The following is a 23816-nucleotide window of genomic DNA, read 5'->3' as shown; positions in this document are numbered from 1 at the left end:
TTGCTTCCCACTTACCTCAGCAATTTTATCCATGTTTTACCAGCTGTTAATCTTTGTAGTGAAGAATAGTGTGGAAGGAATTGATTTTTCCAGCTGATGACTAGGTGGTAATTTCTCAAAACACCCACATGCTTGACAGAGGAGAAGATGAAGGGGAGGGAGATCCAGGTAGCACTTCCTTGCTAATAAAAATCTGGAATACATTCGTGTTAGGGAGTGGGGGAGAAAGAAGTATTAAATGGCAAGAGGATGGGGACATCTTCAGTAATTCTATCTCCTTCAGAGATTATATGGAAAGACTGAATGCCTAGAACCAGGGGAAATTGGCTCCCTCTTTCTAGCTAACTGCCTGAGCATTATACCCCTGAGTGCACTTCAGTACCTCCCCTTCCAGATGCAGTCTTGGGAAGCTGCACCGCTCAGACTGATATTTGTATCATCACAGTTCCCCAGATGTTTCTCCCCATGTCACTCACTTTACCGTCTTCCGCTGCACTTTCAACACACTCTCACTTCCCCACCTGCCCCCATGCTGAAGTTCAAACCACACACAGCAGCAGCCCCTTTTAATTGCTGTCTTGGGTGGCAAGAAACTTCTCCACTTTTTTTCTTCCCACCATGGCTGAGGAGTGGTTTGGACCCCTGCCGGGAGCTGCCAGTGAGCCTGCTTCCTCAGCCATTTCCTCACAGGATGCTCCCAAGGGTGTGCAAGGGTGGACCTGCCAAGCCAGCCACCCTCCTGGCATGCAACAGGGGCAGAGGCAAGGTCACCTCAAGCAACACTAGCCCCCGCTGCCCCACCAGCAGCATGTTCAGCTGAGACACGGGTGCACACACCATGCTAATAGGACACTCCATAACGCCCAGCAGTGCCACGGAGGTGGCAATCTGTCCCACACTTATCCCTGCTCCACCACACTGACCCACTGTCACTCTTCTGTGGATTTATTTCACCCACAAAAGTCGTCATCCTGATGTATTTACCTTCATTCTTTGCAAAGCCCTCCTTGCTGAGGGTGACCCGCCACCCACACAGGGGCTCAGCACCGCTCACTGTGGTCCACGCGGGGAGGAGGCTGATGGGAAGCTCTGACAGCAGAGCGGGTGGGCAGCGGAGGCTGCCAGCGGCCCCGCTCCCGGCTGGCCAAGGAAGGAGCCAACTCCCACAGCCTGCAAGCGCAGGTGAGGGCCAGACTGCCCTATAAACACACAGCAGGGAAATCAGGACAAAGCACCACTCTGAGGAATTCACTGAAGTTCAGCCCTCTCAGAGGAAGTGAGCTTGAGCATAGAAAACACGGATCTTAATAAACCGTAGTAATTCATTTGAAGAGACTCAAGGGAATTTACAGACAATGTATGGCAACAAATCTTGCTTTAATGCTAAGAGCATGGCTTAACATTCCTTCTTAGCATTTTGTCCCCTAGAGCGTAACCATGTATTAGTATAGATACTGATGCAAGCTAATCCAAAGGAGTTTGGCAAAATAAATGAATAAGTAAATGGATAAGAGTAGTGTTTGTTGACTGCTTCCTTCTAACATCCTTTTGCAGATTCTTTTTCTTGTCACTACATATAAACTGTGTTACTTATGAAGAGGTTTTTATATAGATGAACTCACTTAAATTCAATAGGAGAGCACAAGAGAACACTGCACTGAAGAACTGGATATTACCAGATAGCTTTTAATAATTCAGGTCATCATCATTTCATAAAAGGTATTCTTACCTTCAATATTTTAAATTTAAATCTGCTTGCTTTGATTATTGAAAATTGGCCTCTGATCAAATAAATTTTAAAAGCAAAGAAATTTCTTCCTTTTTTCTCTATGTAAGCAACAAGATCTAGAAGTATAACCAAGGTCAGCTGCAGGCATAGACAAGGGAGGTAATGCAAAGGGCTGTGTCAGGTGATTGACGTGTTATAAACAAAGATGATAGAAATCCTAAGTCTGGATAGACACACAGGTGTTAACAGCAGGCAAACAGGGAAGCACCTTCCATGACTCATTTTCTGTCTGCATTACTGGCAAAGCTCTTATGTTTGCTAAGACGCAAAGCACCTTCACAGATCTGAGGGAGTGTATAACGGGAAAAAATCCATAGATAAAAGATTATTTGTTTTTAAAGTCTTAAAAGTATCAGAATGTCAACATTTAGCTTCCTCGTTATACTGGGAAATCTAGTGAGAAGACAGGGAATTGAAGACAGGCACCATGTACTTCATAGCTGGTGAGAGGAGTAAAAAAAAAATTTTTTTTGTTTCCTCCCTCTTATCCCAATTCGAGGCTTACATTGACAATTCTGCGCTTGAAAAATCTCTTTCATTCTCAACTCCTCAGCTTATAGTCCAAAACTAAATCAAGACCAAGCAAGGATTTCAAGAAGTTCAAACTATATCATTCTTTTTTTTTTTTTTTAAAGGATCAGAAACACTAATTATTTTTCTATTGAAATGCAGATAAAACTCTTGGAGGGAGGGAAGGAGGGAGGGAATGAGGGAAGAGGAAGAGACAAAGTGAACATAAGCGCATTCCCACTCCCACATGGAAAGCTGACTCTGCCCTTAGAAGTTGGGACACTACACATGAATGCCAGAAGATCATTGGGATTAGGCTTGATGACAAGACTTCCAGAAACAGCCCTTCAACAAAGCGTGCACCTGCCTACAGATTGCAAAGCAGTGGTAGGTCAAGATGTAAAAGCAGACCATAGCATTGATCTAGGCTGAGGTATTCAAGTGAGGAGTCAAGCTAACTGCAGTTTCCAATTACTCTGCACCACGTTATTGAGACTTAACCCAATATTTTTGCTTAAATTTGACTCCGTGTCACATTTTCTTAGTACTCACTGTACTTCATTCAACATCAACAAGTATCCGTCTCTCAACATTTGCTCTGTGTTTTGGTGACAAAGTGCCATTTATTTTGAACAGTCCCTCAAATCCAAGCATTTCATTGAGAAGTCTGCTTCAGCAAGTTTTCTGTGGAAGGTTTCCAAAGTCAAAAGCTCTTGTGTCACACAACTGTCGTACAAGCTCCTCTACTGGATGTTTCAATGCAGTTCTGTTTTGTAAAACTACATCACAGGTTTGGTTTGGTTCTAATGCAAAATAAACATGTTGAAGCCATTCAAATTCCTGCAAAACTTCCAGTCCCCAAGTACCTCAGTTCTGAGGCCACAACACCACCAATAAACAGTGGGTAACTGGAATGACTTCTACTAAAGTGTTAATACGAAGTGCAGCACCACCATTGTTGGCTGACGTCCAGAAGTTCAGATCATTATCTCTCTTACCAAAGCCTAAGTTTCATCTGAAGGTAACAACCTGCTTCAATTTTATATTCTGCTGCAAAGATAGATTCTGAGCAGATACTGCTGGAAAACAAGATTAAGCAGCAGAAGGTCGAACAGCAGAATAAAGAACAGCAACCTGCACCCTACAAACTAAACAGCAGCACAAGAATACTAAAGCAGCATTCTGTGCTTATTATCATAGCATCTGCAAAAAGCAAATCCCAGCCTGGTCTAAATCAGGCTGCCAGAGAGGTTTAACATGGGGATCTAGCAGAACCGAAATATAAATGATTACGGTGATGATTTGGATAAGACAAAGAACAAATACCAATTTTTATTCAGAATTTCTCTATTTATGGCACATATGATGCCTGATATATTGTGAGCATAACAGAGCAAAGTGACCCAGGGAATAGCTTGTCTAGCAGTGTAATTTTTTTCTCACATCCACCCCCCAGTCCCCAGAGCATAATAGCAACTTTTTCTCTGTAAGTTTAGAGCTTTCTTTGCAGCTGCAGAGACGAGGCGAATAAATATTTCACACCCTTTTCACAAGAGAGAACAATTTTCTTTTTTTTTTTTTTGAAAAATACAAAGACAAACATCTCTGTACACATTGTCAATGACATGTACTAAATACGGAAACTGTTCAAGTGGTTCTTGTTATGAAAGCCAAATGTAACAACCCCTTTAATTATAAATTTAAAATGCTGAAAACCTCTGTAGCTAGATGAGCTAAAATGCATTATAAACCATTGAGACAACAATGAGAGTCTCACAATATTTTGTAGAAAATGCCACTTAGAAACAGCTCTTTCCCTGTCTTATATCAGTAATCTACCAGGAATGTAAAAAATGCAAGAAAACGGCAATTTAAAAAAAAGAAAAAAACATGGAAGTACTGATAAAACTGCAAGCTATCAAGATGAGTGGATGGATTAGCAGGCAGAAATCCTAAAGACTGGAAAAATAAATAATTTTTTTTTCCTCACAAAACTCCTCGCGTAACATTTCACTTGTCCATCTGATAAACTGATTTGCGCAGTCCCTCATTCATCTGGAGTCTGCTGAAGTGCACTGTATGGCCTATATATAGAGTAATACTCACTAATTTGAAGTTTATCCTGCTGTCTCACAAAGAGCAGACACTGAAGGAGTGGTGCTGAGTAATTTCCCAGATAAATAGCTTTGCATGACTTACAGGTAACGGTAATCTGTCACAACTCAGACACATTTGAATAATGACTTTGAATAATATGAAGTAGCTGTAGCAGGGCAGGAATACAGAGTATTAGTCTAATCCTACTTAACCTTAAAACTAGCACTACACAATTTACCTGCTTTTGATCCCCTGTCTCCTCACTCCCATCAATGGCTCCAAACCTGCAGATATTTGTCATCCAAAGGGCTCCGTGGGTGTGCGTCTAACCATGGGCAGAAGTCTTTGCCTGTGTTCAACAGAAAAAAAATTATCTATGAAGTTTCATGGGAAAAATCGGAGGTTGCTTGAAGAGACTGTGGAGTTGTACCTGGAGCAAAGAGAGACTATTTCATAACTAAGTTGTTTTGTTTGGTCTCAAACTTATAACTGAAACACCATAGGGATAGCTACTTGTGCTAGCTAAGGAAAAAGGCTGAGTTTAAGTAACAAGATCAGAGGCAGGATGATATTTGTAGGTTAAAGTAATAACTTCTATCAAACAAACCATATGATTGGAAAAACTAGACAAGTTTTCAGATATGCAAGCCTGAAATAGAAGCAGCAGCTTTCAAAGCTAATGCAAGTTGAGAAATGCATTGCTCGGAGCTTAGCTAGAAGGATAACTGCAAGATCATTTTTTTAAGAGCAAAGGTAGTTAGCATCCCTGTGGAATAAAGTGAGATGGTGAGGGAGAAAGAAAACTGATACAGTAATTTCACCCTCAGGAGAATGGAGGCTGGTCGTAAAGACAAGTAATGTATCTCCTGTGGACCACGGATTTTAATGTGCCATAAACCACTCAATAGAGTCCATATTTCTGGAATCTAGTAACATCATGAATTTTAGCTTTTAGGCTCATCTTCGGCTGTTTTTGTAGTAAGAGACCTACAGGTCTGAGGATGAGGACCAGAGAGAGCAATTGCTTTGTACAGAACATTTACTCACTGTCAGTAGGTGGGTTTGCCCTTTACAGATTGCCAGTGAGAGTTTGTTCTGCTGCAGAATGGTTGCTTAACTTCACACCTACTGTTAGAGCACTTTGGGTACATTCCTGGAAGGGCAGATGCAGAATCCGGGGATGCCAATAGTGTTTCTGTAAGGAGTACTTGCTGTTGTAGAACAGCAGAGATGAACAGGCAAGTTCTATATGTTTTTTCTCAGGCATGTTTTAGGTGTGTTATGAGGTACAGAGGGCTTTGCCTGTGCCGAGGTTAATGCAGATAGGGATTTGTGTGAAGTCCAACACAGGTGGTTCTGGGAAGGTTTCTTTCAAGACATGGGCTTCTCTAGTACTGTTGTGAATGCTTAATGAGTTTCCATGCAAGTGCCAGAGAAGGATGGTATATGACAACCAGAGGTATAAGACAAGAACTTATTTTATACTGAAGTAGTTCCTTATAAAGTGCAAGCAGCTCTCTCAAAAGCATGGATCTTCCTCTAGGGGAGCTTTCTTACGGGTAAAAATCCCCTTCAGATTACATCTTGATGGCTTTCCTTAGAGCAGAGGCAGGGGTATCTGAGCCTCAACTATAACTTTGTACCTATCATTATGGTTGTCAAATTTAATAGCAGCGGCTGTGTTATCTGTCAGTCTTCTTTATAGGTGGTTATCTATACTTTTATGTGGTTGACTGTGTCAAGGAAAGTCACGTGGACATAGAATCAACTTTCTATCCTAAATCCAGCAGTAAGGAAGCTCCAGTGTCTGTTCCTACAATAACACTATCTTCATACGATGTTAGATGCAGTGTGGGCTTGGTGATACAGTTAAGAAATGTTCTTCCAAGCTAGCCCATGACAAAATTGATAGTGTGGTGCCAGTGGAGACAACTAGTTACTACAGTGTAGGAAGGAAGATTGATATTTTCTTTTTCTCTTTTTTTTCCTTTTTTAAAAGTTGCCACAAGTGGAGATGAAGTGGATAAAATCGACAATAGCTTTAACCCAGTAATCTGCACGTTGTCTCTCTTGTAAATATGCAGACAATTTCTGTCAGCATGGTCCAAGGCATTAGCATGAGCATTTATGGAACTAGGCATATACAAGAATAAAACTGTCAAGACAAGCGTGCATTAGGTCCAGCCTAAATACGGTGACTTTTCTTACTCGTGTCAAAATCCACAGTCATTCTTCAGCAGAGAGGTAAGATTGGAGGGATGCTCTTCTTTTTTAGACTGAAGAAAAGGTTCCAAGGCATCGTGGCACGTTAGTCCTGCAGTTGTCCCTCCAATTCTCCCAGCAGAAGGCGTCTTAAATCCAGATGCCAATGAGAGACACTACCATATGAAGGCAGAGAGAGGGGACTTAAATAGAACCTGCTAAACGGTAGAGCACTGCTTAGTTCAGTAACATGCAAGTCTAAGAAGTATTGCATTCACTCCTGCAGAGTTCCAGAGGAAAATAGCCTAAGTATTTTCAAGAAGATATGGTTTAGGGGCTTAATACTTTAGGTTTCTCATCTCATAGACTCACTGCCATAGACATCATGCTGAGCTCCAAGCCTTGGTGTCTAAGTGGAAATAGTTACCAGAAGACAGATTTGAATCCTTTGTTTAGTATAGGAACATCATTGTCAATAGCAGCATTCAATCTCAAAACATATTATTAACATCTGAGCTAGGAGTAGGTTTTTTTTCATTGTTAAAGTGCATGAAGTGTTATATCTAACGGCTTCATATGGAAGCCATGCCAGAGCTAGACTTGACTGTCTGTGCAACTACTCCAACAATCACTTCTCTGTATTTTAAATTCAAATTGCAAATCAAGAGGAACATTTGGCTAACGTTACTACTTACGTTATATGTGCCCCTTTAGGAGCTGTCTGTGACTGCAGCTTCACTTACAACAGCAATATCTCTGTCTAAGTGCACTATTTTGCATCAGAACCAGCCTGAATTGGAGTTTAATAGAGTTATCCTGAGAGGACAAAGCAAGGCTTGAGCCTGATCTGTTAGGAATTAGCTTCACTCTTCTTTTCCTTGCTCTGTGCAGCTGCGTAATTTGCACACAGATACCAGAAGGAGTGAGTTAGTCTATAATTCAAGTTACAAGCACCATGTGTCACATATGCCAACAGCTCAGTGTCTTCTCAGGACCTGATCACCTTCTCCTGACTTTGCATTAGGATAGTGCCAGAGAAGTCTTAAAAGAAGTAGGCAATGGAGAGGCCAAGGAGATCTTCTCCATGCATTCCTGATCAAGACGGTCTTGAGTCCTGGATACTAGACCAAGACACCACAAACAGTTGAAACAGTATCTGCCGAGAGATGGGAAGTCATTCTGCTTCTAACTCATTACTTTATGTCAAAGTTGGCCTCCTACAACTGCATGCCATCTCTCAGTTAGCAACAGGTACACAGAAATTGGATCAGCTGACAAGACCAAGATGACTCTTCAAGCAGAGGTTGAACATGGCTTAATGAAGATGTGGGCCCTATTAGCAAAGAATCTGTGTTTGCAAATGTGGGAACTATGCTTCAGAGGAAAGGAATTGCTCTGATGCAGATATTAAGAGTCTAAGCTAGAACTTGGAGGCAGCAGAGCTTATCTGACTGTCGTGGTTTAACCCTAGCCAGCAGCTAACCACCACACAGCCGCTCGCTCACTCCCCTGCCTCCAGTGGGATGGGGGAGAGAATCAGCAGAGTAAAAGTGAGAAAACTCGCGGGCTGAGATAACAACAGTTTATACTGAGCATGATGTCATATGGTATGGAATACCCCGTTGGCCAGTTGGGTCAGCTGTCCTGGCTATGCTCCTTCCCAGCTTCTTGTGCACCTGGCAGAGCATGGGAAGCTGAAAAGTTCTTGACTAACATAAGCACCACCTAGCAACAACTAAAACATCAGTGTGTCATCAACATTCTTCTCCTACTAAATCCAAAACACAGCACTATATCACCTACTAGGAAGAAAATTAACTCCATCCCAGCCGAAACCAGGACACTGACACTCCAGCAAACTACACAGCAGCAACGTCCACAATTATATTGTTGATACTTGTCAAAGCTATTAGTTTCAATTCTTGTAGAGCTCTTCCCCCCACGCTTCTAAGCACTACAGAAACATTACATTTTCATGGCTGCAATGAGAGACCTATGTTCCTCTTGCCTTTTGGGAGACCTCTGTGACATTTCTGCCATCTTTGACTCAACTCATCTTGAGCTTCTTCCATTTTCTAATTGCTACTTTGAAGCTATGAGGCAAGTTGTCAATATGCAAGAGCTAAATTAGTCTCTACCGCTTGATTTTATCATTAAGCTGCTTTCCACTTCTCCCCATATCTCAGGGCTCCCAAAATGATGCTCAATATAGTAAGTTGAGAGGTCTTACTATTTTGATCAAGGTCCTATTGCACTTCATAGAAGAGTAACAATCTTTTTCCTGAAAAATAAGTTGTAGGTGAGAGGGGAGCATTGTCTTACTGCTAGGTGCAAGCTCATTTTTAATTTTGACCACCAAACTCTGCACTGTGGAAGGAACTAGGAACTCAGAACCAAGGTAAAAAAGGTTCCCGTGAAAGGGAGCTTGATGCTCCAGCTGGCACATCTGATGAATAAAATACACTCTTGAATCTACTGCTCAGCCTCGCTCACCTGGACTAGAAAATACTCATAAGTGCACTAAAAAGTGAAAGGGAAGCAAGGTGCATGAACTAACCCTTCTGCTTTTGTGTTTGTGTACAAGATGCTTCATCTCAGATTGCAGAAGCTTAGCTGAGGGAACAGAATAAAAGTTGTCATTCTTTAGATCAGAGAGAGGGAGGTCAAACATGAAGAAAACATGAAGAGAAAAGTTACTTGTACAGCATTATCTGTCTGTCATTATCCAAATATTTTACTGAAGACAGATTTACAGCATATATCTAGTATCATTTCACCTCAGCCTTATGACAGTAATTGCCTTTCATAGTCAAGCCAGTTTCCTTCTCACACACTCATTTGTACCGATGTGACTACCTGAAATCACACATAACCACCCCTTTGTACTACCTATCGTTACTCCAACAAATGAGATGATAATACTATACTTCCCTCCATCGAGACGTCCCTGTATCAAACTGAAAATGCTGCAGAACCAGCCTACCTTATGGATGCATATAGGTTGATGGAAGCCGAAGGAACAAACAGTTTGACCTTAAGGAGTGTCAACGTTATCTACGATGGTAGACAGGTAAGCCAAAAGCCTCCATATTACATACTTGCCTAAATCTTCATCTTTTTTAATCAGAAAACAACAATCTACCAACTTTTTGCATTTATCTAGTACCGCTCCCTTTCCACCTATGGCTACTTGTCCTGTTCTTGACTCTACAATCACACTCATGCTGTCAGTGATCAATTTGGTGATCTTCACACTAACTCGGACAGCCTTTTCCCTTGTATCTAACATCATCTTCCCTGGAATCTGTCATTTTATGGCATGGAAAAAGCAACCAGCAGTGAGGTCCCAGCACAGTGACTTAGAGCACCGGTTACATTCCCCAAACAAGGAGCTTCGTTGCACTTTTAAATAGTATCTCACCTCGCAACGCAGAGGGAATGGTTTTTCTCCCTCAGAAGGATAGCAGTTCTGTCCTCAGATGTCAGACCACAACCACTAAGAGCCAGGCCAGTATACAAGCTGAATCATAGTCACTACCAGAAAGCACAGTTTAAGAGACAACTTTTCCATTTACAGTATTTGACTTGCATCATTGCTGTCAACAAGAGATGAAGGAAATTACCTTATCAGGCCTTTGCTGAAGAATTGGCAGCTTCTCCTGTTTGCTTAATGAAAGCTAAACTGTACTCGATCTCCATAGTAACAATAGCAACTAAATATGCTCAGAAAGGAATGGACAATCTACTAACACAGGAATCAGGTTCAGTTTATATCTACATTGTAGACACATTTTAATGCTAACCAAGTCACAGCTGGACGATAGCAGCTATAAATATATCCTTGCATTGTACACTGCCTTCCTCTCAACTCTCCATCTTCTCAGAGCTTAAAATCTGTTCAGGAGAGCTTCCACGAAACATTAGAACATATCTCTGCATCTCAGCTGGACATTTTCACCTGGCTTCCAAGTAAGCTACCTAATTAAAGCCATAATCAAGCCCTAGCCATTCTCCTCCAGCTACACTGCTCACTATGAAAAGTATCAGCCATGTCTGCCTAAACAGTTGTCTTACCAGGGACAGGCTGCTGCCTCCCCGCCCTCCTCTCCCCGCTCTGAGAAGGTTCCCATCACATCTCCTACTAAGTGGTACCGAGAGGTTCTCCAGAAATCTTCTTAATACCTTATCTACAAGTACCAGCACACTCTTTTTGTGTGCTAGCAGCAGGTAAGCCTTCTGTCATCAAATAGCAGACAGAGACCATGTCTGAACTTACACTCCTCGCTGAGAGATTCCTAATGACATCCTAAAGTGCTTCTAGGGATATCACCTTTCAAGTCACATTGCTTCTTATCTGAAAGAAGTGGCATCTTAAGCCCTACCAGCTGGCCAGGGCAAGTCAGACAACACACAGTAGCCAGCAAGGTGTATGGAGATCCTTTAACAATTCTCTCAAAGACATTGACAGCAGTCCACAAAACCATTACACAAAGCAATGCTACTTGCAGCAATAATTGTTATGGATATTTCCTCATTCTGCAGATCAATAAGGTGCCAGAATAAGCATTGAAGCTGGTGAACGGAAACTGCATGCGCCTTTAGAAGAGCCTCTGCACAGTATGCTCACCCTGCAGATCAAACCTATTTGGAACTGGTAGTGAAGAGCCTTTCTCCACTGCATCACAGGAGGACTTTACGAACAAACTCTCCAGAGACGCATAGGTAGCAGCAGCCATATTGTAAACTTCGTTTACTAAAGGTAACATGTTCTATACTCCAGTCAGTTTAACAAAAACAAGGACAGCCAACAACTAGCAAAATAATAGTGCCGACTTGGGTGAAAATTATTGTTTTTATGGACAGTTATTTCTTGGGATATTTTACATACTCCATGCCTTGTAAGAATAGTGAGACTACAAACTCAACAGCTCCTTGCAGAATTATTGTAAGGCAGATTTGAGATATTAATTTAACTACCTAGAAAAAGCAAAATATAGCAGTGTTTTCCTGTGTAACGCAGGACATGAAGTCAACAAGACGAGTACTGGCCAGTCTGTACACATGTAAGAGATATGCAAGAAGCAGCACTTACCTGATGCATCTGTCCCCCATTCTCAGATGAAGCCCTGTGCATTTCTTTTCCAAAGAGTTCATCTTACAGTATAGGTGAAACAGAGGCAAGAAAAGAAGCTGAAATTACACACTGCAGCCTTGCCTGTAGGAGTGTGGGACCACCCAGTCAGGGACCAAGCCACACAACCTCTTTTCAGCATATGCACATCTAGAGAAGTTATTTTTAAGGAAGCAAAATCACCATCATAATTTTTAGCCTGCAGTACTGACCTCCAGGTGGTGGCTCTTCCACCCGCCTTTTATTTCCACTATTGTCATTAAAACATCTTTTCACAAGTTCAAGATAAATAAAAAAGCCAAGTCACATACAGAAGACAACATTTTTCAAAAAACACCCACACGCACCTACACTCAGCTAAAAGCCAAGCTCTTTCCCCAACCAAAGGGAAACAAACTTAGAAAAAAACAGCTTCCAAAAACCACCAAGCTTTGTCCTAGCTGCAGCTTTTCAGCATCACAGCTACATCAGATATTCACATACCTAAATATTACATAGACCACTGAACCGAAACTTTATGAAAACACAACTTAAAAATACAAACTACTCCTACAGCTTAAATGAAACTAAGTCCAAACTCTCCATGCATCAGTCTGATGATTTTGTTTTGTTTCTAGCTACTGGCTCAGAGTTTACATAGCCTTGCTGATGACTGACATTAGATTGAGAATTCAGTGAGGCAATAAAAATAAGGCATCTCCGGTCCTAAGAAATAAGAGGAAGTAATTGGGGTCTCTTTATAGACTTCATGGCTTAGAGATAAGCACTTCACTGTGACCGATTCTAATTAATACCTCTGATTCTTTGATTAGCAGCAGCATGTCATTCAGGTGACTTCATTTGAAAATCAACATTTTGGTAGTTAACACTTTGTAAGAAGGCCTTCTAAATCCAAGTGGTTATCCTTGATCCTTCATTAAGGTAAAAGGTGGTGGAGTTAAAAGAGGGATGGGGAAGACATGAAAAAAAACAAACAAAACAAACCAACAAAACCAAAAAACGTCAACAAACCACAAAAACTCTGGAACAAATTTTAGGTCTAACTTGAGTACTTTTCCAGGAAAAAACAAGGTAATCAGTGATAAGTCTGTCCTGTTTACTTACAAACTGGCCATATCACAACTTTATGCACCCTGGGGAAATCCTGCTGCCCTATTTTTCTGTGCTCCACTGACAAAATGGGTATGATAGAACTGCCCTGACTTATGAGCTTAGGGTAAAGATAAATCTACTTCTAAATGTGGTCAGGCTCTGAAGCTTTGGTCACAGACTTTAAGACAAAATGCTAAAGCTTTGTTTGGAGCCAAGAGAATTAGAAGCAGGGTGGTAAAAAAAAAAGCACCACAACACAAAACTTAAACTCTGGCATCTCAAATGGCTAACAACAGGCCTTCTGTATAGCCGACTGCACAGATAATCTCCTTGGGCTTGGTTCCCTCTCATAATGATTCAGAACCACCAGTGAGCAGAGGCAGATTATGACAGGCTCACAATAAACATATCTGAATTCTAGGCATGCGATGATGTCAACGTTAGAGCGAATTTAAAAACACATTTAGAAAAAAATGCAAGTGGGAAAAATAAACCTGCATGGAGCATAGCTGCAACAGTCCCATCTGCCTCTTTGCCCACGGCCTGCAATGAGGGGCAACCCTCAGCAGAAGCAAGGTGTCCTGCAACCCCAGGACACAGCATGTCCAGCCCACCACCAGCTGCCTGTGGGCTGGCCACCCTACAAAGTGAGAGAAAAACCATGTTCCTTTTCACAAAGGTTAAAAGAAACTTGGAAATGTTTAAGGTGGCCTGGCCACCATAGAGGAAAAAATGCAACACTGTGTTGGCATGGGCTACTCTGCCATTCCAAGGTGATTTTATTCAACATATTTATTACCCAGATTGTCCAGCAATCAAATAACTTTCAGTGAGGGAAATCTGTTATAAATTTTTCAGAAGTGCAAAATCTTCAGTGAAAGCTCAGAGTTTCATCAGGAGTTGAAGGGGAAATTTGTTTGTAATTTGAGTTGCACAATACTTCCCATAGATAGCAGCTTCTTTACCCCAGTTTTCTCACACGTAAATTCATTTGCAGTCAGAAATGGCTAACTACCGCTGACAGGCATATCAGTCATGGCCTTTGCTCCTTCCTTTACCCAAACAAACATAGATTTGATGTCTGAGCACTTCCTTTTGCTGGCAGTATATTTACGGGAAACCAAGCGACAGTCAGCTGATGGAGGGCAAATCATTCACTCCCTACGAGATGTCCACGTAAGCAAAGAAACTCACATTAGACTGTTGCACCCGGGAAAAGGAAAAGACGGCTCAGAGCGACATTATCCTAGGCCTTTAGAAGACAACGTGGCATTTCCAGTGCAATGGCCAAACACAGGTATCCACAAGCCCATTATGTGCTTGACAAGAGTCATGAAAAGACCAGGACTGAAAGATGCTACTCCTGACACTACAGACATGGCTTAGATTGTCTGCTAGTGCGAATTGTCAGGCCCTCACAGCTAAGTGAGCTATATATTAGCTGATGCCTGTTTCCCGCTGGGTGGGGAGTAAAGTACTCATCTTTCTTTCATTTGGGACTCATTTCAGAAGCAGCATCTCAGATTTTCTGCTTCTAACTTGAATGTTAATGTCCCACCGGACATACCGGTGCAAACCAAAGTGGTGGGGCTGAGCCTCATCCCCTCCTGGATGGGCCCGTTTGCTTCTCCTCTCCCCTCATACTCTGTGGAAACCACATTTGGGTCTGTCTTCTTAGAAGACAGGGAGCAGTCATTCATAATTAAAAGTACAAAGGGAAATACAGGGCAGATTTAGATGAGCCTTTTAATGAGGTTAGGTAGAAGAAAGAATATACATTTTACAGTGAATTACAAAATAAAGTGGCTTCTATGGAACCAGATCCTCATCTTACTTTCAATAGCAAAAATAGAGTAACTAGACATCTGACAATCTCCTTCTCTCTCTCTGAAAGTGAGAGAAATTTTTGGTGGTGTTTTTTTTTTTTTTTTTTTAGAAAAAAGCAAAGATGAGGAGGAGATGAGCAGACAGGAGAGAGGTCTCACCTCTGACACTGAGAGCATTCTTAATACTCTTTGTAAGTCACATCCTCCCATTGTCCCTATTGATTCAAATGATTATGTATGATGAAAGGGCACAGAAGAAAGCAGAGTTCGGGAAGGGACTGTACACCAGCAGATGGGTTTTTTTCCAATTCAACAATCCAGGTAGCTGGAGAACAATTATGAATAAATCAATCAATCAGCCCAGTTTTTAGTCTCCTGAAAAGCATGATGGCCCCGCACCTGCTGCGCACAGACACTTCCACGTGCATCTGGCTGCCCAAGATTAAAGTACAAATTAAATGAGCACAAAAGGGTCTCCGCCGTTTCATAATCCAGAGCCTGCCATCCTGCAAGGGCACACTAGCAGCTGGATGCGGTCCAGCGCAGACAGCGAGTGCTGTGCATGCAAACCCAAGCTAAGGAGCTTGGATACAGAGGGATCGCCAGGGAAGCTGATCTGCTGCAATGTCACTGTTGCATGCCCAGCAATTTACTCCCACCAAAACGGAGGTGAAAGGCCGGAGAGGAATATTTAAGTAAGTACCCAATTTGCATGCTGAATCTCACTCATGTCCCTGGCCTCTGAGACACTATTATTTTCCACGTTTTTCCCACATCTCTCTAACGGAAAAGAAACAGACCCATGAAAATTTTAACGGGCACCTCTACCTGTCTCCACTCTGATACTATTTGAGCCGGAGCACAGAAACCTGCCCCTCCGAGCCAAACCCAATGCTCAGTTACACCGCCAGCACCCCTATTTATGAAAAGGACCATAATTTGTGGCAGCCTTCCCGCTTGGGCTGGGTCAATGCTTGACTCACTCACCTGAATACACAAATCCTGCCCCCTCCGCTGATCCCCCAGCCGGTGCTTTTGGTCAGAGATGTTAATTCAGCAAGACATTCACAAGAAAGGTGTTGCCCATATGCCCACAGCCACCCACAGCCCGGGGCTGGGTTTTGGCGGCTCTCCTTGCCCCCAGGCTCTTCATGCGGCACGAGGTACCCAGTCCAGCTCCTGCAACAGTTCCTGCCCTCCCTGTTCCCACCTCCTGTAGCCCCAAAGCTCCACCATGGGTCCTCTGACACCACCGCCAGTGGGCATGGGCAGCAGGTGGGGGTCCTGTTGAGGGGGCTCAGGGCAGGGGACTGACCTGCTGGTGGCCTCCAGACCCTGACACGGGCAGCACAAGCGCTGCATCAGAAGCAAGGGCATTGTGCAAAAAGGGGAGCATGGGGAGGGAGGGGTGTCAAACACCCAGGGAGAAGGCTGGGAAATGGAATGTAAAGAGATTAACTGACTTTTAACTAAAATCACGTAGGTACCTGCAACAGAACTGGAGGCAACACCTGAATCCCACAGCCCTGCATCTTTCGGCGGGAGCAACCAGCGCCCACACTGGCAGGTACAGGACCATCACCTGAAGAAGAACAATGGCAGCCTTTCTGCCCTGCAGGTCATCAACTTACTCTGTTGGCAATCGTCTTGACCTGCAGAGCCACTGTGTGTTAATGATTAGTGTACTGTACAGCAACGGAGACATTTTGGCACAAACAGAGCACCTTTTACGTAGGTCTGTCAAAACTTGACATCAAAAATAACAAAAAGCAATCGTCATGTTGTTACATGGAGCCTTACTTATACGTTGAAGAGACATATAATACATATAGTGAGATTTTGGGGGGGGGATACTTTAATGTTTCTCCATCATTTTTTTACTATCACTTTAGAAAAGTTATAATTTACCTTCAAAACAAATAAATATGTTCTTCTGTTCCTTATTTGAATTGAAGGTTAACAATATACCTTGGCATTTGAGTGGATCTTGGCAAATGAATCAACACATCTATGAAAAAAAAACAGCCTCAGAAGTCTGAAGTCCTGTTTCCTATCTCATGTCTGATTCACTAGCAAATTATTTCAGAGAATAGGAGCTTAATTTCTGCTCACACAAAGTCATACCTATTCCTGAAGAAATGCCTTTATTCCTGTTGCCCGCTTGAAAAGTCAGAATGTACTGCACTGCATAAAAATGATCTATACTTGCAGCTAAGAAAACATTTTTTGAAATAGATCTAAATTAGGTTTAACCATCCCTCACACATCCCAGCCTGAAGGAGCACCCTAGCAACAACTTTTAGCATTTTGCAAACATTTGCTACTAATTGTGGGTTCTTAGAACAATAATATACAGCTCCATGCTTTACAGAAAGAGGCCAAAAGCAGTCTCAAAAGTAAGCCTTAGCCTTTAATTTAAACCAGTGCCATACAAATTCTCAAATATACATTGCAAAAGCTTCCCAAAACACTGCTCTGATTAATGGCTCTGAAAACTTGTAAAAGCTCAGCTGTCAAGCATTAAAATGTAGTCTGAGAAAAAGCTCATGTAGAGCAGCTAAATAAAAATCCTTTGAAACATCTTTTCCCTGTACCTTAAGCAACAGCAGCACACAACAAAACTCCCAAGAGTCATAGGGCTCACTCCGTACCCCTTCAAGGGCTCCTGTACCTTCTTCCAGCAAGTGATTCAAGCCCCATGACAGGCCACTCTGCCCCTGCAAGTCTTCCCTCACCTCCAATAAATCAGCCAGCCTTCCATAACACATCCACTTGCATTCCCGTACACACAGCTGTCCTCTCTAGCCTAAAGGCTCCCTTATTACTGCTTGAGCTACTTTTAGCCTTCAGGTGCTCTTGCATTTCCCTTGACCCTAAGCAGGAGACAGAATGAAGCAGGCACAGAACACTATTCTTTCCAGATTCCTGTTGTTTTCATTCTCAGATCTTCTCACCTTAACAATCAGCCAAGCCGTACTCCAGCCCATCTGCTCTAGGTGACACTGCTTAAGCAGGGAGGTTGGACAAGATGACTTCCAGAGGTCCCTTCCAACCTCAACTCTTCTGTGATTCACGTTAGCTCTGCTTACAATGGAAATTTAGCATGGATAGCCCTTTCCTGGGAAGCAGGGCTGGGTACCTTCAGCAATAGCCCCTGTGAAGATGTATTGACTGGAACCCTTCCAGCAAGAGACTCTGGAAGATGCAACATCTGTCCAAGATGAACTTGGGTCTTAAGGCAGAATATCAGCTCAGATAGGGATGTCCCTAGCTGAGAAAATGAGAGGGTGGGGTTTGACTCTTAAATATTTCAATGATTTAAATGATGGCAGAATTTCTTTTACTCACAAAAAGTGAGAATATGAGAAACATCAAGGAAGTAAAAAAGCTGTATTGTTTGCTGAGGTTTGAATCTCCTTCCATGAGCTTAACAGTGGATTTCAGCATCACAGGCTTTCTAGTTCTCTGTGTGTTTAAAAGCAAAAAAAGAAAAAGAAAATAGTGGGATTTTTTAGCATGTAATGCTTTGGGAAAGGAACATTCTCTTTAGGGAACCAAATACTATGTCCCCTGCCATGAGACTGAAGCCTGTTCATACTACTGCAAAACTATTACTATAATAGACAAAACTACCCCTGAGTTTCCCCGGGCCTGACGACTGATTTACTGCTGAATATCCAGCATGTCTCATGCAGTTTCCATCAGTCAATGCTGATCTGTCAAACCACAGTGCTTCTAACATCCTACGGAAAAGAGGCATTAAGTCCTTTATCTCCCAGACCAAAGTACCATGTGGATACTTCCCCAGCTACTTTAAAAAGTTTCTGAAAATCCAGTATCTGTGTGAAGGGCAGACAGGTGGAGGAGAAGAAAGGAGGACCTAGAGGCTTCCTAGAGATACAGATTTTGATACTTGTATAACGAAAAGACCAGGGTTTGGTTCAATGTTTCAGCAAAGTACTGAACGTGCAACTGCTTGATGATTGTACTGCTGTGTCTTGTCATTTTTTCTGGAGGATTCAGTTAGCTATAGATGTGAAGCAAAAAAAAAACCCTGTTGTATCTGAGCTTCCCCCAGGCAAAAAAGCCCTTGGATCTGAGTCTTCTGGAGCTTTGGGAAAACCTGAACTCCAAGCACTGCAGTTCTGGCCAGCTCTCACCTAAATCCAGCATTAACCTTGGATCCGCTGAGGTCTGTGTTATCATGAGATCACATAGATATTGAGTTAAAAACTGATGGGTTTGAACAATTTGATAGTGATGGTAAACTAATGAATCTCTCCTCGTGCTCCAGGAAAATACGTTCTGAAGAAAGTAGGCTTCTACCCAAAGGCATCTCAAGATTCCATTAAATTATGGGCTTTGTTTTATGAAACAAAAAGCGTGGTTTTAAATGGCAAATATTTGTGCTTCTACACCAGATCACAAAACTGGCACATATGTTATACAACAAAAGTTTTTTGCTGAAATGTTTGGAAATGATTGGGATGCCTAACCTCCTGAAAAATGATGGTGATAAACTCATTCAGTCATGACCTTTGTGACAGACAGATAACTGGCCTTTTTAACACAAATCTTAATAAATGTCAGCAATACGTGTACTGTGTACAATTGTTATATGATTAGGCAAAGACTGAGATGACACAGCTGTTACAAGGTAGAACCATCCAACTAGAAATGTAAAAAGGGACAAAGTTTGCCATCAGATCTGAAATTAATGATAATCGAATCGTTTGCCGCTGGATTATTTGAAACATACCTGGCGGCATTAATTCTTGGAGATAGGCTAGTAATTCTTTTAAGTTTTGGCTTTTTTGGGCTAAAGCAAAAGCAGAACTTCTGTTATCCCGTCTGCTCTGTTGTTTATGCATATGGCAAATTCCAGTTTACAAAGAACTCTTTCCTCCTCTGACATTCTCCATCCCCTGTGTTTAAGAAAATAGTACTTCCAAACAGTCCCGGTCAATATTCAAGCTGTGAGGCTTCCTGTTATTTGTAGCTCTTCATAAGTCTCTTCTAGTGTTTCCAGGGATTTTTCTTAATTAACCCAGTCCTGAGCCTCAATCCGCAGTAAGCACCAGCATGTGTTTTCTTGGTATGATTCATGTGCGATTGGTTTTACAGATGACAAGACTGGAAATACAGATACCCATAAGGCTGAAGCCAGCTGCAAAGCAGGCAGGTGCCATTAAAGTAGTGGGAGCAAGAATCAATAAAGAGAATGGGGTACTAATGGCTGCAACATCCCCCTAGGAGGGCGTAAAAATAAACAGTTCACAATAGATGGGAGATAAAAACAAGTAAATGCACTAAATGATTTAATGGGAATTGATTTCTATTTCATCTCCTTCTTACTATCCTAAGTTTTGGAGTTGTTTGTTTCTCCCAGAGGTAATGGAGTCCTGACTGTAATGCTGAAGGTAAAGGGAGAGAGGAGAGGTTCTTCTGTTTGAAACAATTAACTGCTCTTTTCTCTCGCAGCCAGCAAGGGCTTAGGGTACAAATCAGGACTCATATGCGTTTTCTGGGACAAGTACCAGTTTTAAGTCTCATTCATGTTATAGAAAAGGTTACGTTTCACCCCTTTGTACAAATGAAATGGTATTGTGTTAAGGAGGTGTATTTTTATAAGCATGAGAACAGCATGAAACAGCAGCATCTGCTACCTATTGCTGGGTCTAATTACCACCCATTACCATGTTCTTTTTGTTTTCTTTTACAAAAAGTTTATACCTTAAGAAGGAGCAGCGGGGACAGCAGATGACTCACGTAAACGCTCTGCAGTAAGGTGTATGGCATGTCTTGAAGCCTTTAAATGTCAAAAGCTCTACTGTTTTATTTTCAAAGCAGTTTTAATAAGTATTTTAGAACTCTGTGGAAGCACAGCCCCAAAGCAAGGTCATCTCTCCTAGTTTTGATATCCACAGAGCAGGCACGTTCCATAAGGCCCGAGGAATTAAATGGCATCCATGTCTGCATCAGTGTGATCCATCCAAGGCATCATAACGTTTTGTGGTTCAATCTGCATAGCTGGCTCTGAGTCACCTATAATGTATTTTGAAAGGGAAATAGGCTGAGGAAGTGGTGAAACAAATGTTAATCCCACAGAAGTTCAATACTAGCAGTCAACAATTAGCTAAGGAAGAAAAACTAAGCAAAACACTTGGACCTATGTAAGAAAGCACAGAGGAACACATTTTCTCCACTTCCTTTATACTGTGCATGCTATTCCATATTTTAGACTGGTTTTACATTACTGGTAATACTTACCTGGCTTAACCAGTGGTTGAAGCCTGCAGGTAGATGAAGATCCTAAGAAACTGTGAGCCAAGCCTCTCAGTGAGTATGAGAATAAATGCATCAAGCTTACACTTTGTTTTTTTCCTTTACTGGGAGGAAGTTAGCTGTAAATAAACGTTGTTGGTCAGAATTTTCCCTTCAGGAACACACATTTGTTCAGAGTGAAACATTTCACAAAAATATATTTCCACATTATTTTTTTCCTCAGGGGTGGGGAGAGGAATATCTTTTTCAGCATCCTTAAAAGGGAAGCAAATGATCTGGTTATGAAGTTTTCTGAAGCAAATGTTTTAGTCTTACTAGTTGGAGTATGATTTTTTTTTTTTTTCCATTTTAAAACTTATTTTACATAACAACATTGACAGGATGAAAGGAAACATCTCAATATCATTAATTTACCTGAAGTTATTGTAGAATCTTGTCTTCTGAAGTATCTCAATGTTTTGGTTAAGTTTAAAATGAAAAAACAAAAAAAAAGAAAAATTGAATTTTTTTCTGCCTGTTGGAAAATTTAAGCTATCAGTGCGTGTGTGTATATATATATATATATATATATAAACCACTTTGGGTGGTTTATATAAAGTGCTCTCACCAAGGCATGGTGCTGCATTCCAAGTGAATTATTATGACTTTCAAGTATTGTGATATTTGACTTCTGTCTATGTTAACGAATTGATACATTTAAATAAAAAAGGAGTTGTAATATTGTAATTTCCAGAAATCTGCTCCATTTCAAGGCTAGACTGAGTTTAATGGCAACAGGATGAGGACTTGACTGTAAAGCACATCTCGCAAAAAAAACCAGTTGAAAGCTGTACATAGCAAAGTATACACATTCATTCTTTGAAGGCCTCCTGTAATAACATTTCAGGTCTGACACACACTTGTCTGCACCGGCAGAGCAACATGTTTTCACAAGATCAGTTATTATCTTAAATTTTATGAAGTCTTTGTTTTTGGTAACTCAGAAGGCCGCACAGTTTATCTCTGCGTCTTCAGTAATTCCTGCACAGGCAATGCCCACGAGAGTCCATCGCCCCCCTTGGCCCCCACCGCACCAAAACCCAACACAAAGTCTCCACAGTGGAGACGTGCATCAGTGCGGGGTTTCCAGTCCAGGGGCAGCCTGGGACCTAATGACCCAATGGCCACTACAATTTTGCAACAGCTTAGAGCCCTTAGTCGAAAGGCAGAGTAAACGAGGCTTATAAATCCTTAGTTATACTCATTTTGATTTTTGGCTCCCTCACCTGCTTCCATCTTTTTGTGATGATATTTACTATGTATTTCCCCCTACAGAGTTCCTCAACTGATTTAAAACACGCTTTTCTTCATACATCACAAATATTTAAACAATTTAAACAACAGATTCCTTAATAAATAATCTATCACCAGTGTTTAGTGTCCCTTTGATAGGTGAATTTCAAATAAATGACAATGTGAAAACTTACAGGTAAAATTAATCTTCTGTAGTTTTCCCTTCAGTTCAAGCTGCTGCTATAAAGCTGCATTTGCTCTCCTGTGAAGTACTTTTTTGGTACTTCAGACGGTATACAAACCATAAATCTTCAATACTCCCAGGCTGATCACGGAGGAACAGAAGCAGTTTCCTGACTTGAGTAAGAGGCTTCCATTAGTTTCAATTCCATGACTCAGAGATGCCACCTTCTAGGAGATCTCTCTGACAACTTTTTCTAAGCTGTAGCAAGACATAAAGGAAAGCTGAATATAGAAGTAAAAGGTTTCCAAATATAGGTGAGGTAAACATGCTTGAGTACTTTTTCAAAACAGCAGGACAGGTGAACACAAAAAATAACCTTTTCAGTGTGTCCCCTATAGATGCCGGGTGTTTCTTTTCTGCATTTTGCTTGTACGTTATAGTTAGACTTGCAGAATGAGGCAAGATGGATTATATAAGATCTTTTTGGTGTTAACTCCTCACGCCTCTTTATCTTAGCCTCTGTCACACAGAGCACTGGCTCAATCCATTGCAGTAGTGACCAGATACGGCTTGTGATATTATGTTTCTTTAAAGTCATGAAGCTCATGCGGGCATCAGCTGGAAAACCAGAAACTACAAAAATTCCTAGGTGCTGGATAACCCTCAAAATAATATGTGTTAAAGCAGGGCAACAAAAATATAGCTTTATTTAAAAGACCTGAAGAAATAACATCTTTACAGAATGGCTATGGGTCACCCACTTGTACTTTCCTCAAGTCTCGATTGGCAGGCCTGAGCAAAGCCTGTCATGCGGAAAGACAAATTTTTAAAAAATCAGGTAAAAGCTTCCTGCAGCTAATTCCTCCAAGAGTTCATGCTTCCAGGACTCTTCAACCCACATGCTGGACCTTACCTTCTTAAAGAGGAGTTGCCACTTCTGCTGATAGGTGCATCACCTCTTCCAGGGGGTCACCAGGATCAAGAACTGATGCAGCTCAGGCATCTCCAGCACGCAAGATGAACCCAGAGGAAACAGAACACCAGGAGGAGATTAGATAGTGATCAATCGGAGGAAATTCACCTAAAATACAAACAGATGATGAAACATGGAAACTAGCACATACATTATGTGAATTTGCAATGTGACACAGCAAAAATTTCAATGCAGTTTCAGAGTGTTTGGTGCTTAGGCAACAAGGTATAGAGCGAGGGAGCAGCAGGGGTCATTTCTCACAGGGGTTCCCGTTCTCCAGTGAGCTCCAGAAAAATGGGCTGCTCTGTGGGGAATCTTACTGAATCAGTAGGACTATAGGCACATGCAAACTTCTACCCCCATAGATCTTATTGTAAGAAAGAGGCCTTGGAGAGACAATTTTGTTATAGCCACCCTTGGTGCAAAGTGTTTAATTCCAAGAACCTCAATTCCCA

General features: G+C 41.7%; 1 long non-coding RNA gene across 3 annotated transcripts in view; it reads right to left on the bottom strand.

The window, feature by feature from the left end:
• The window catches only part of LOC142086682 (uncharacterized), a 56215-nt gene that overhangs the window by 18267 nt on the left and 14132 nt on the right, over positions 1 to 23816 (bottom strand). For 2 of the 3 annotated variants that reach the window (XR_012675219.1, XR_012675213.1), the window contains 4 exons: positions 23302 to 23469; positions 22507 to 22646; positions 20381 to 20692; positions 4635 to 4745 (listed from right to left, as the gene is read on the bottom strand). This is a non-coding gene — a long non-coding RNA (uncharacterized LOC142086682). Of the gene's footprint in view, positions 1 to 4634; positions 4746 to 16984; positions 18113 to 20380; positions 20693 to 22506; positions 22647 to 23301; positions 23470 to 23816 lie in introns of those variants that run through there. The other variant, XR_012675214.1, reaches the window with a different exon arrangement.

Source organism: Calonectris borealis, chromosome 1 (genome assembly GCF_964195595.1).
Source record: "Calonectris borealis chromosome 1, bCalBor7.hap1.2, whole genome shotgun sequence".
Classification (NCBI taxonomy): domain Eukaryota; kingdom Metazoa; phylum Chordata; class Aves; order Procellariiformes; family Procellariidae; genus Calonectris; species Calonectris borealis.
The sequence above is the reverse complement of the archived record's forward strand: the minus strand, read 5'-3'. Positions and strand labels throughout refer to the sequence as shown.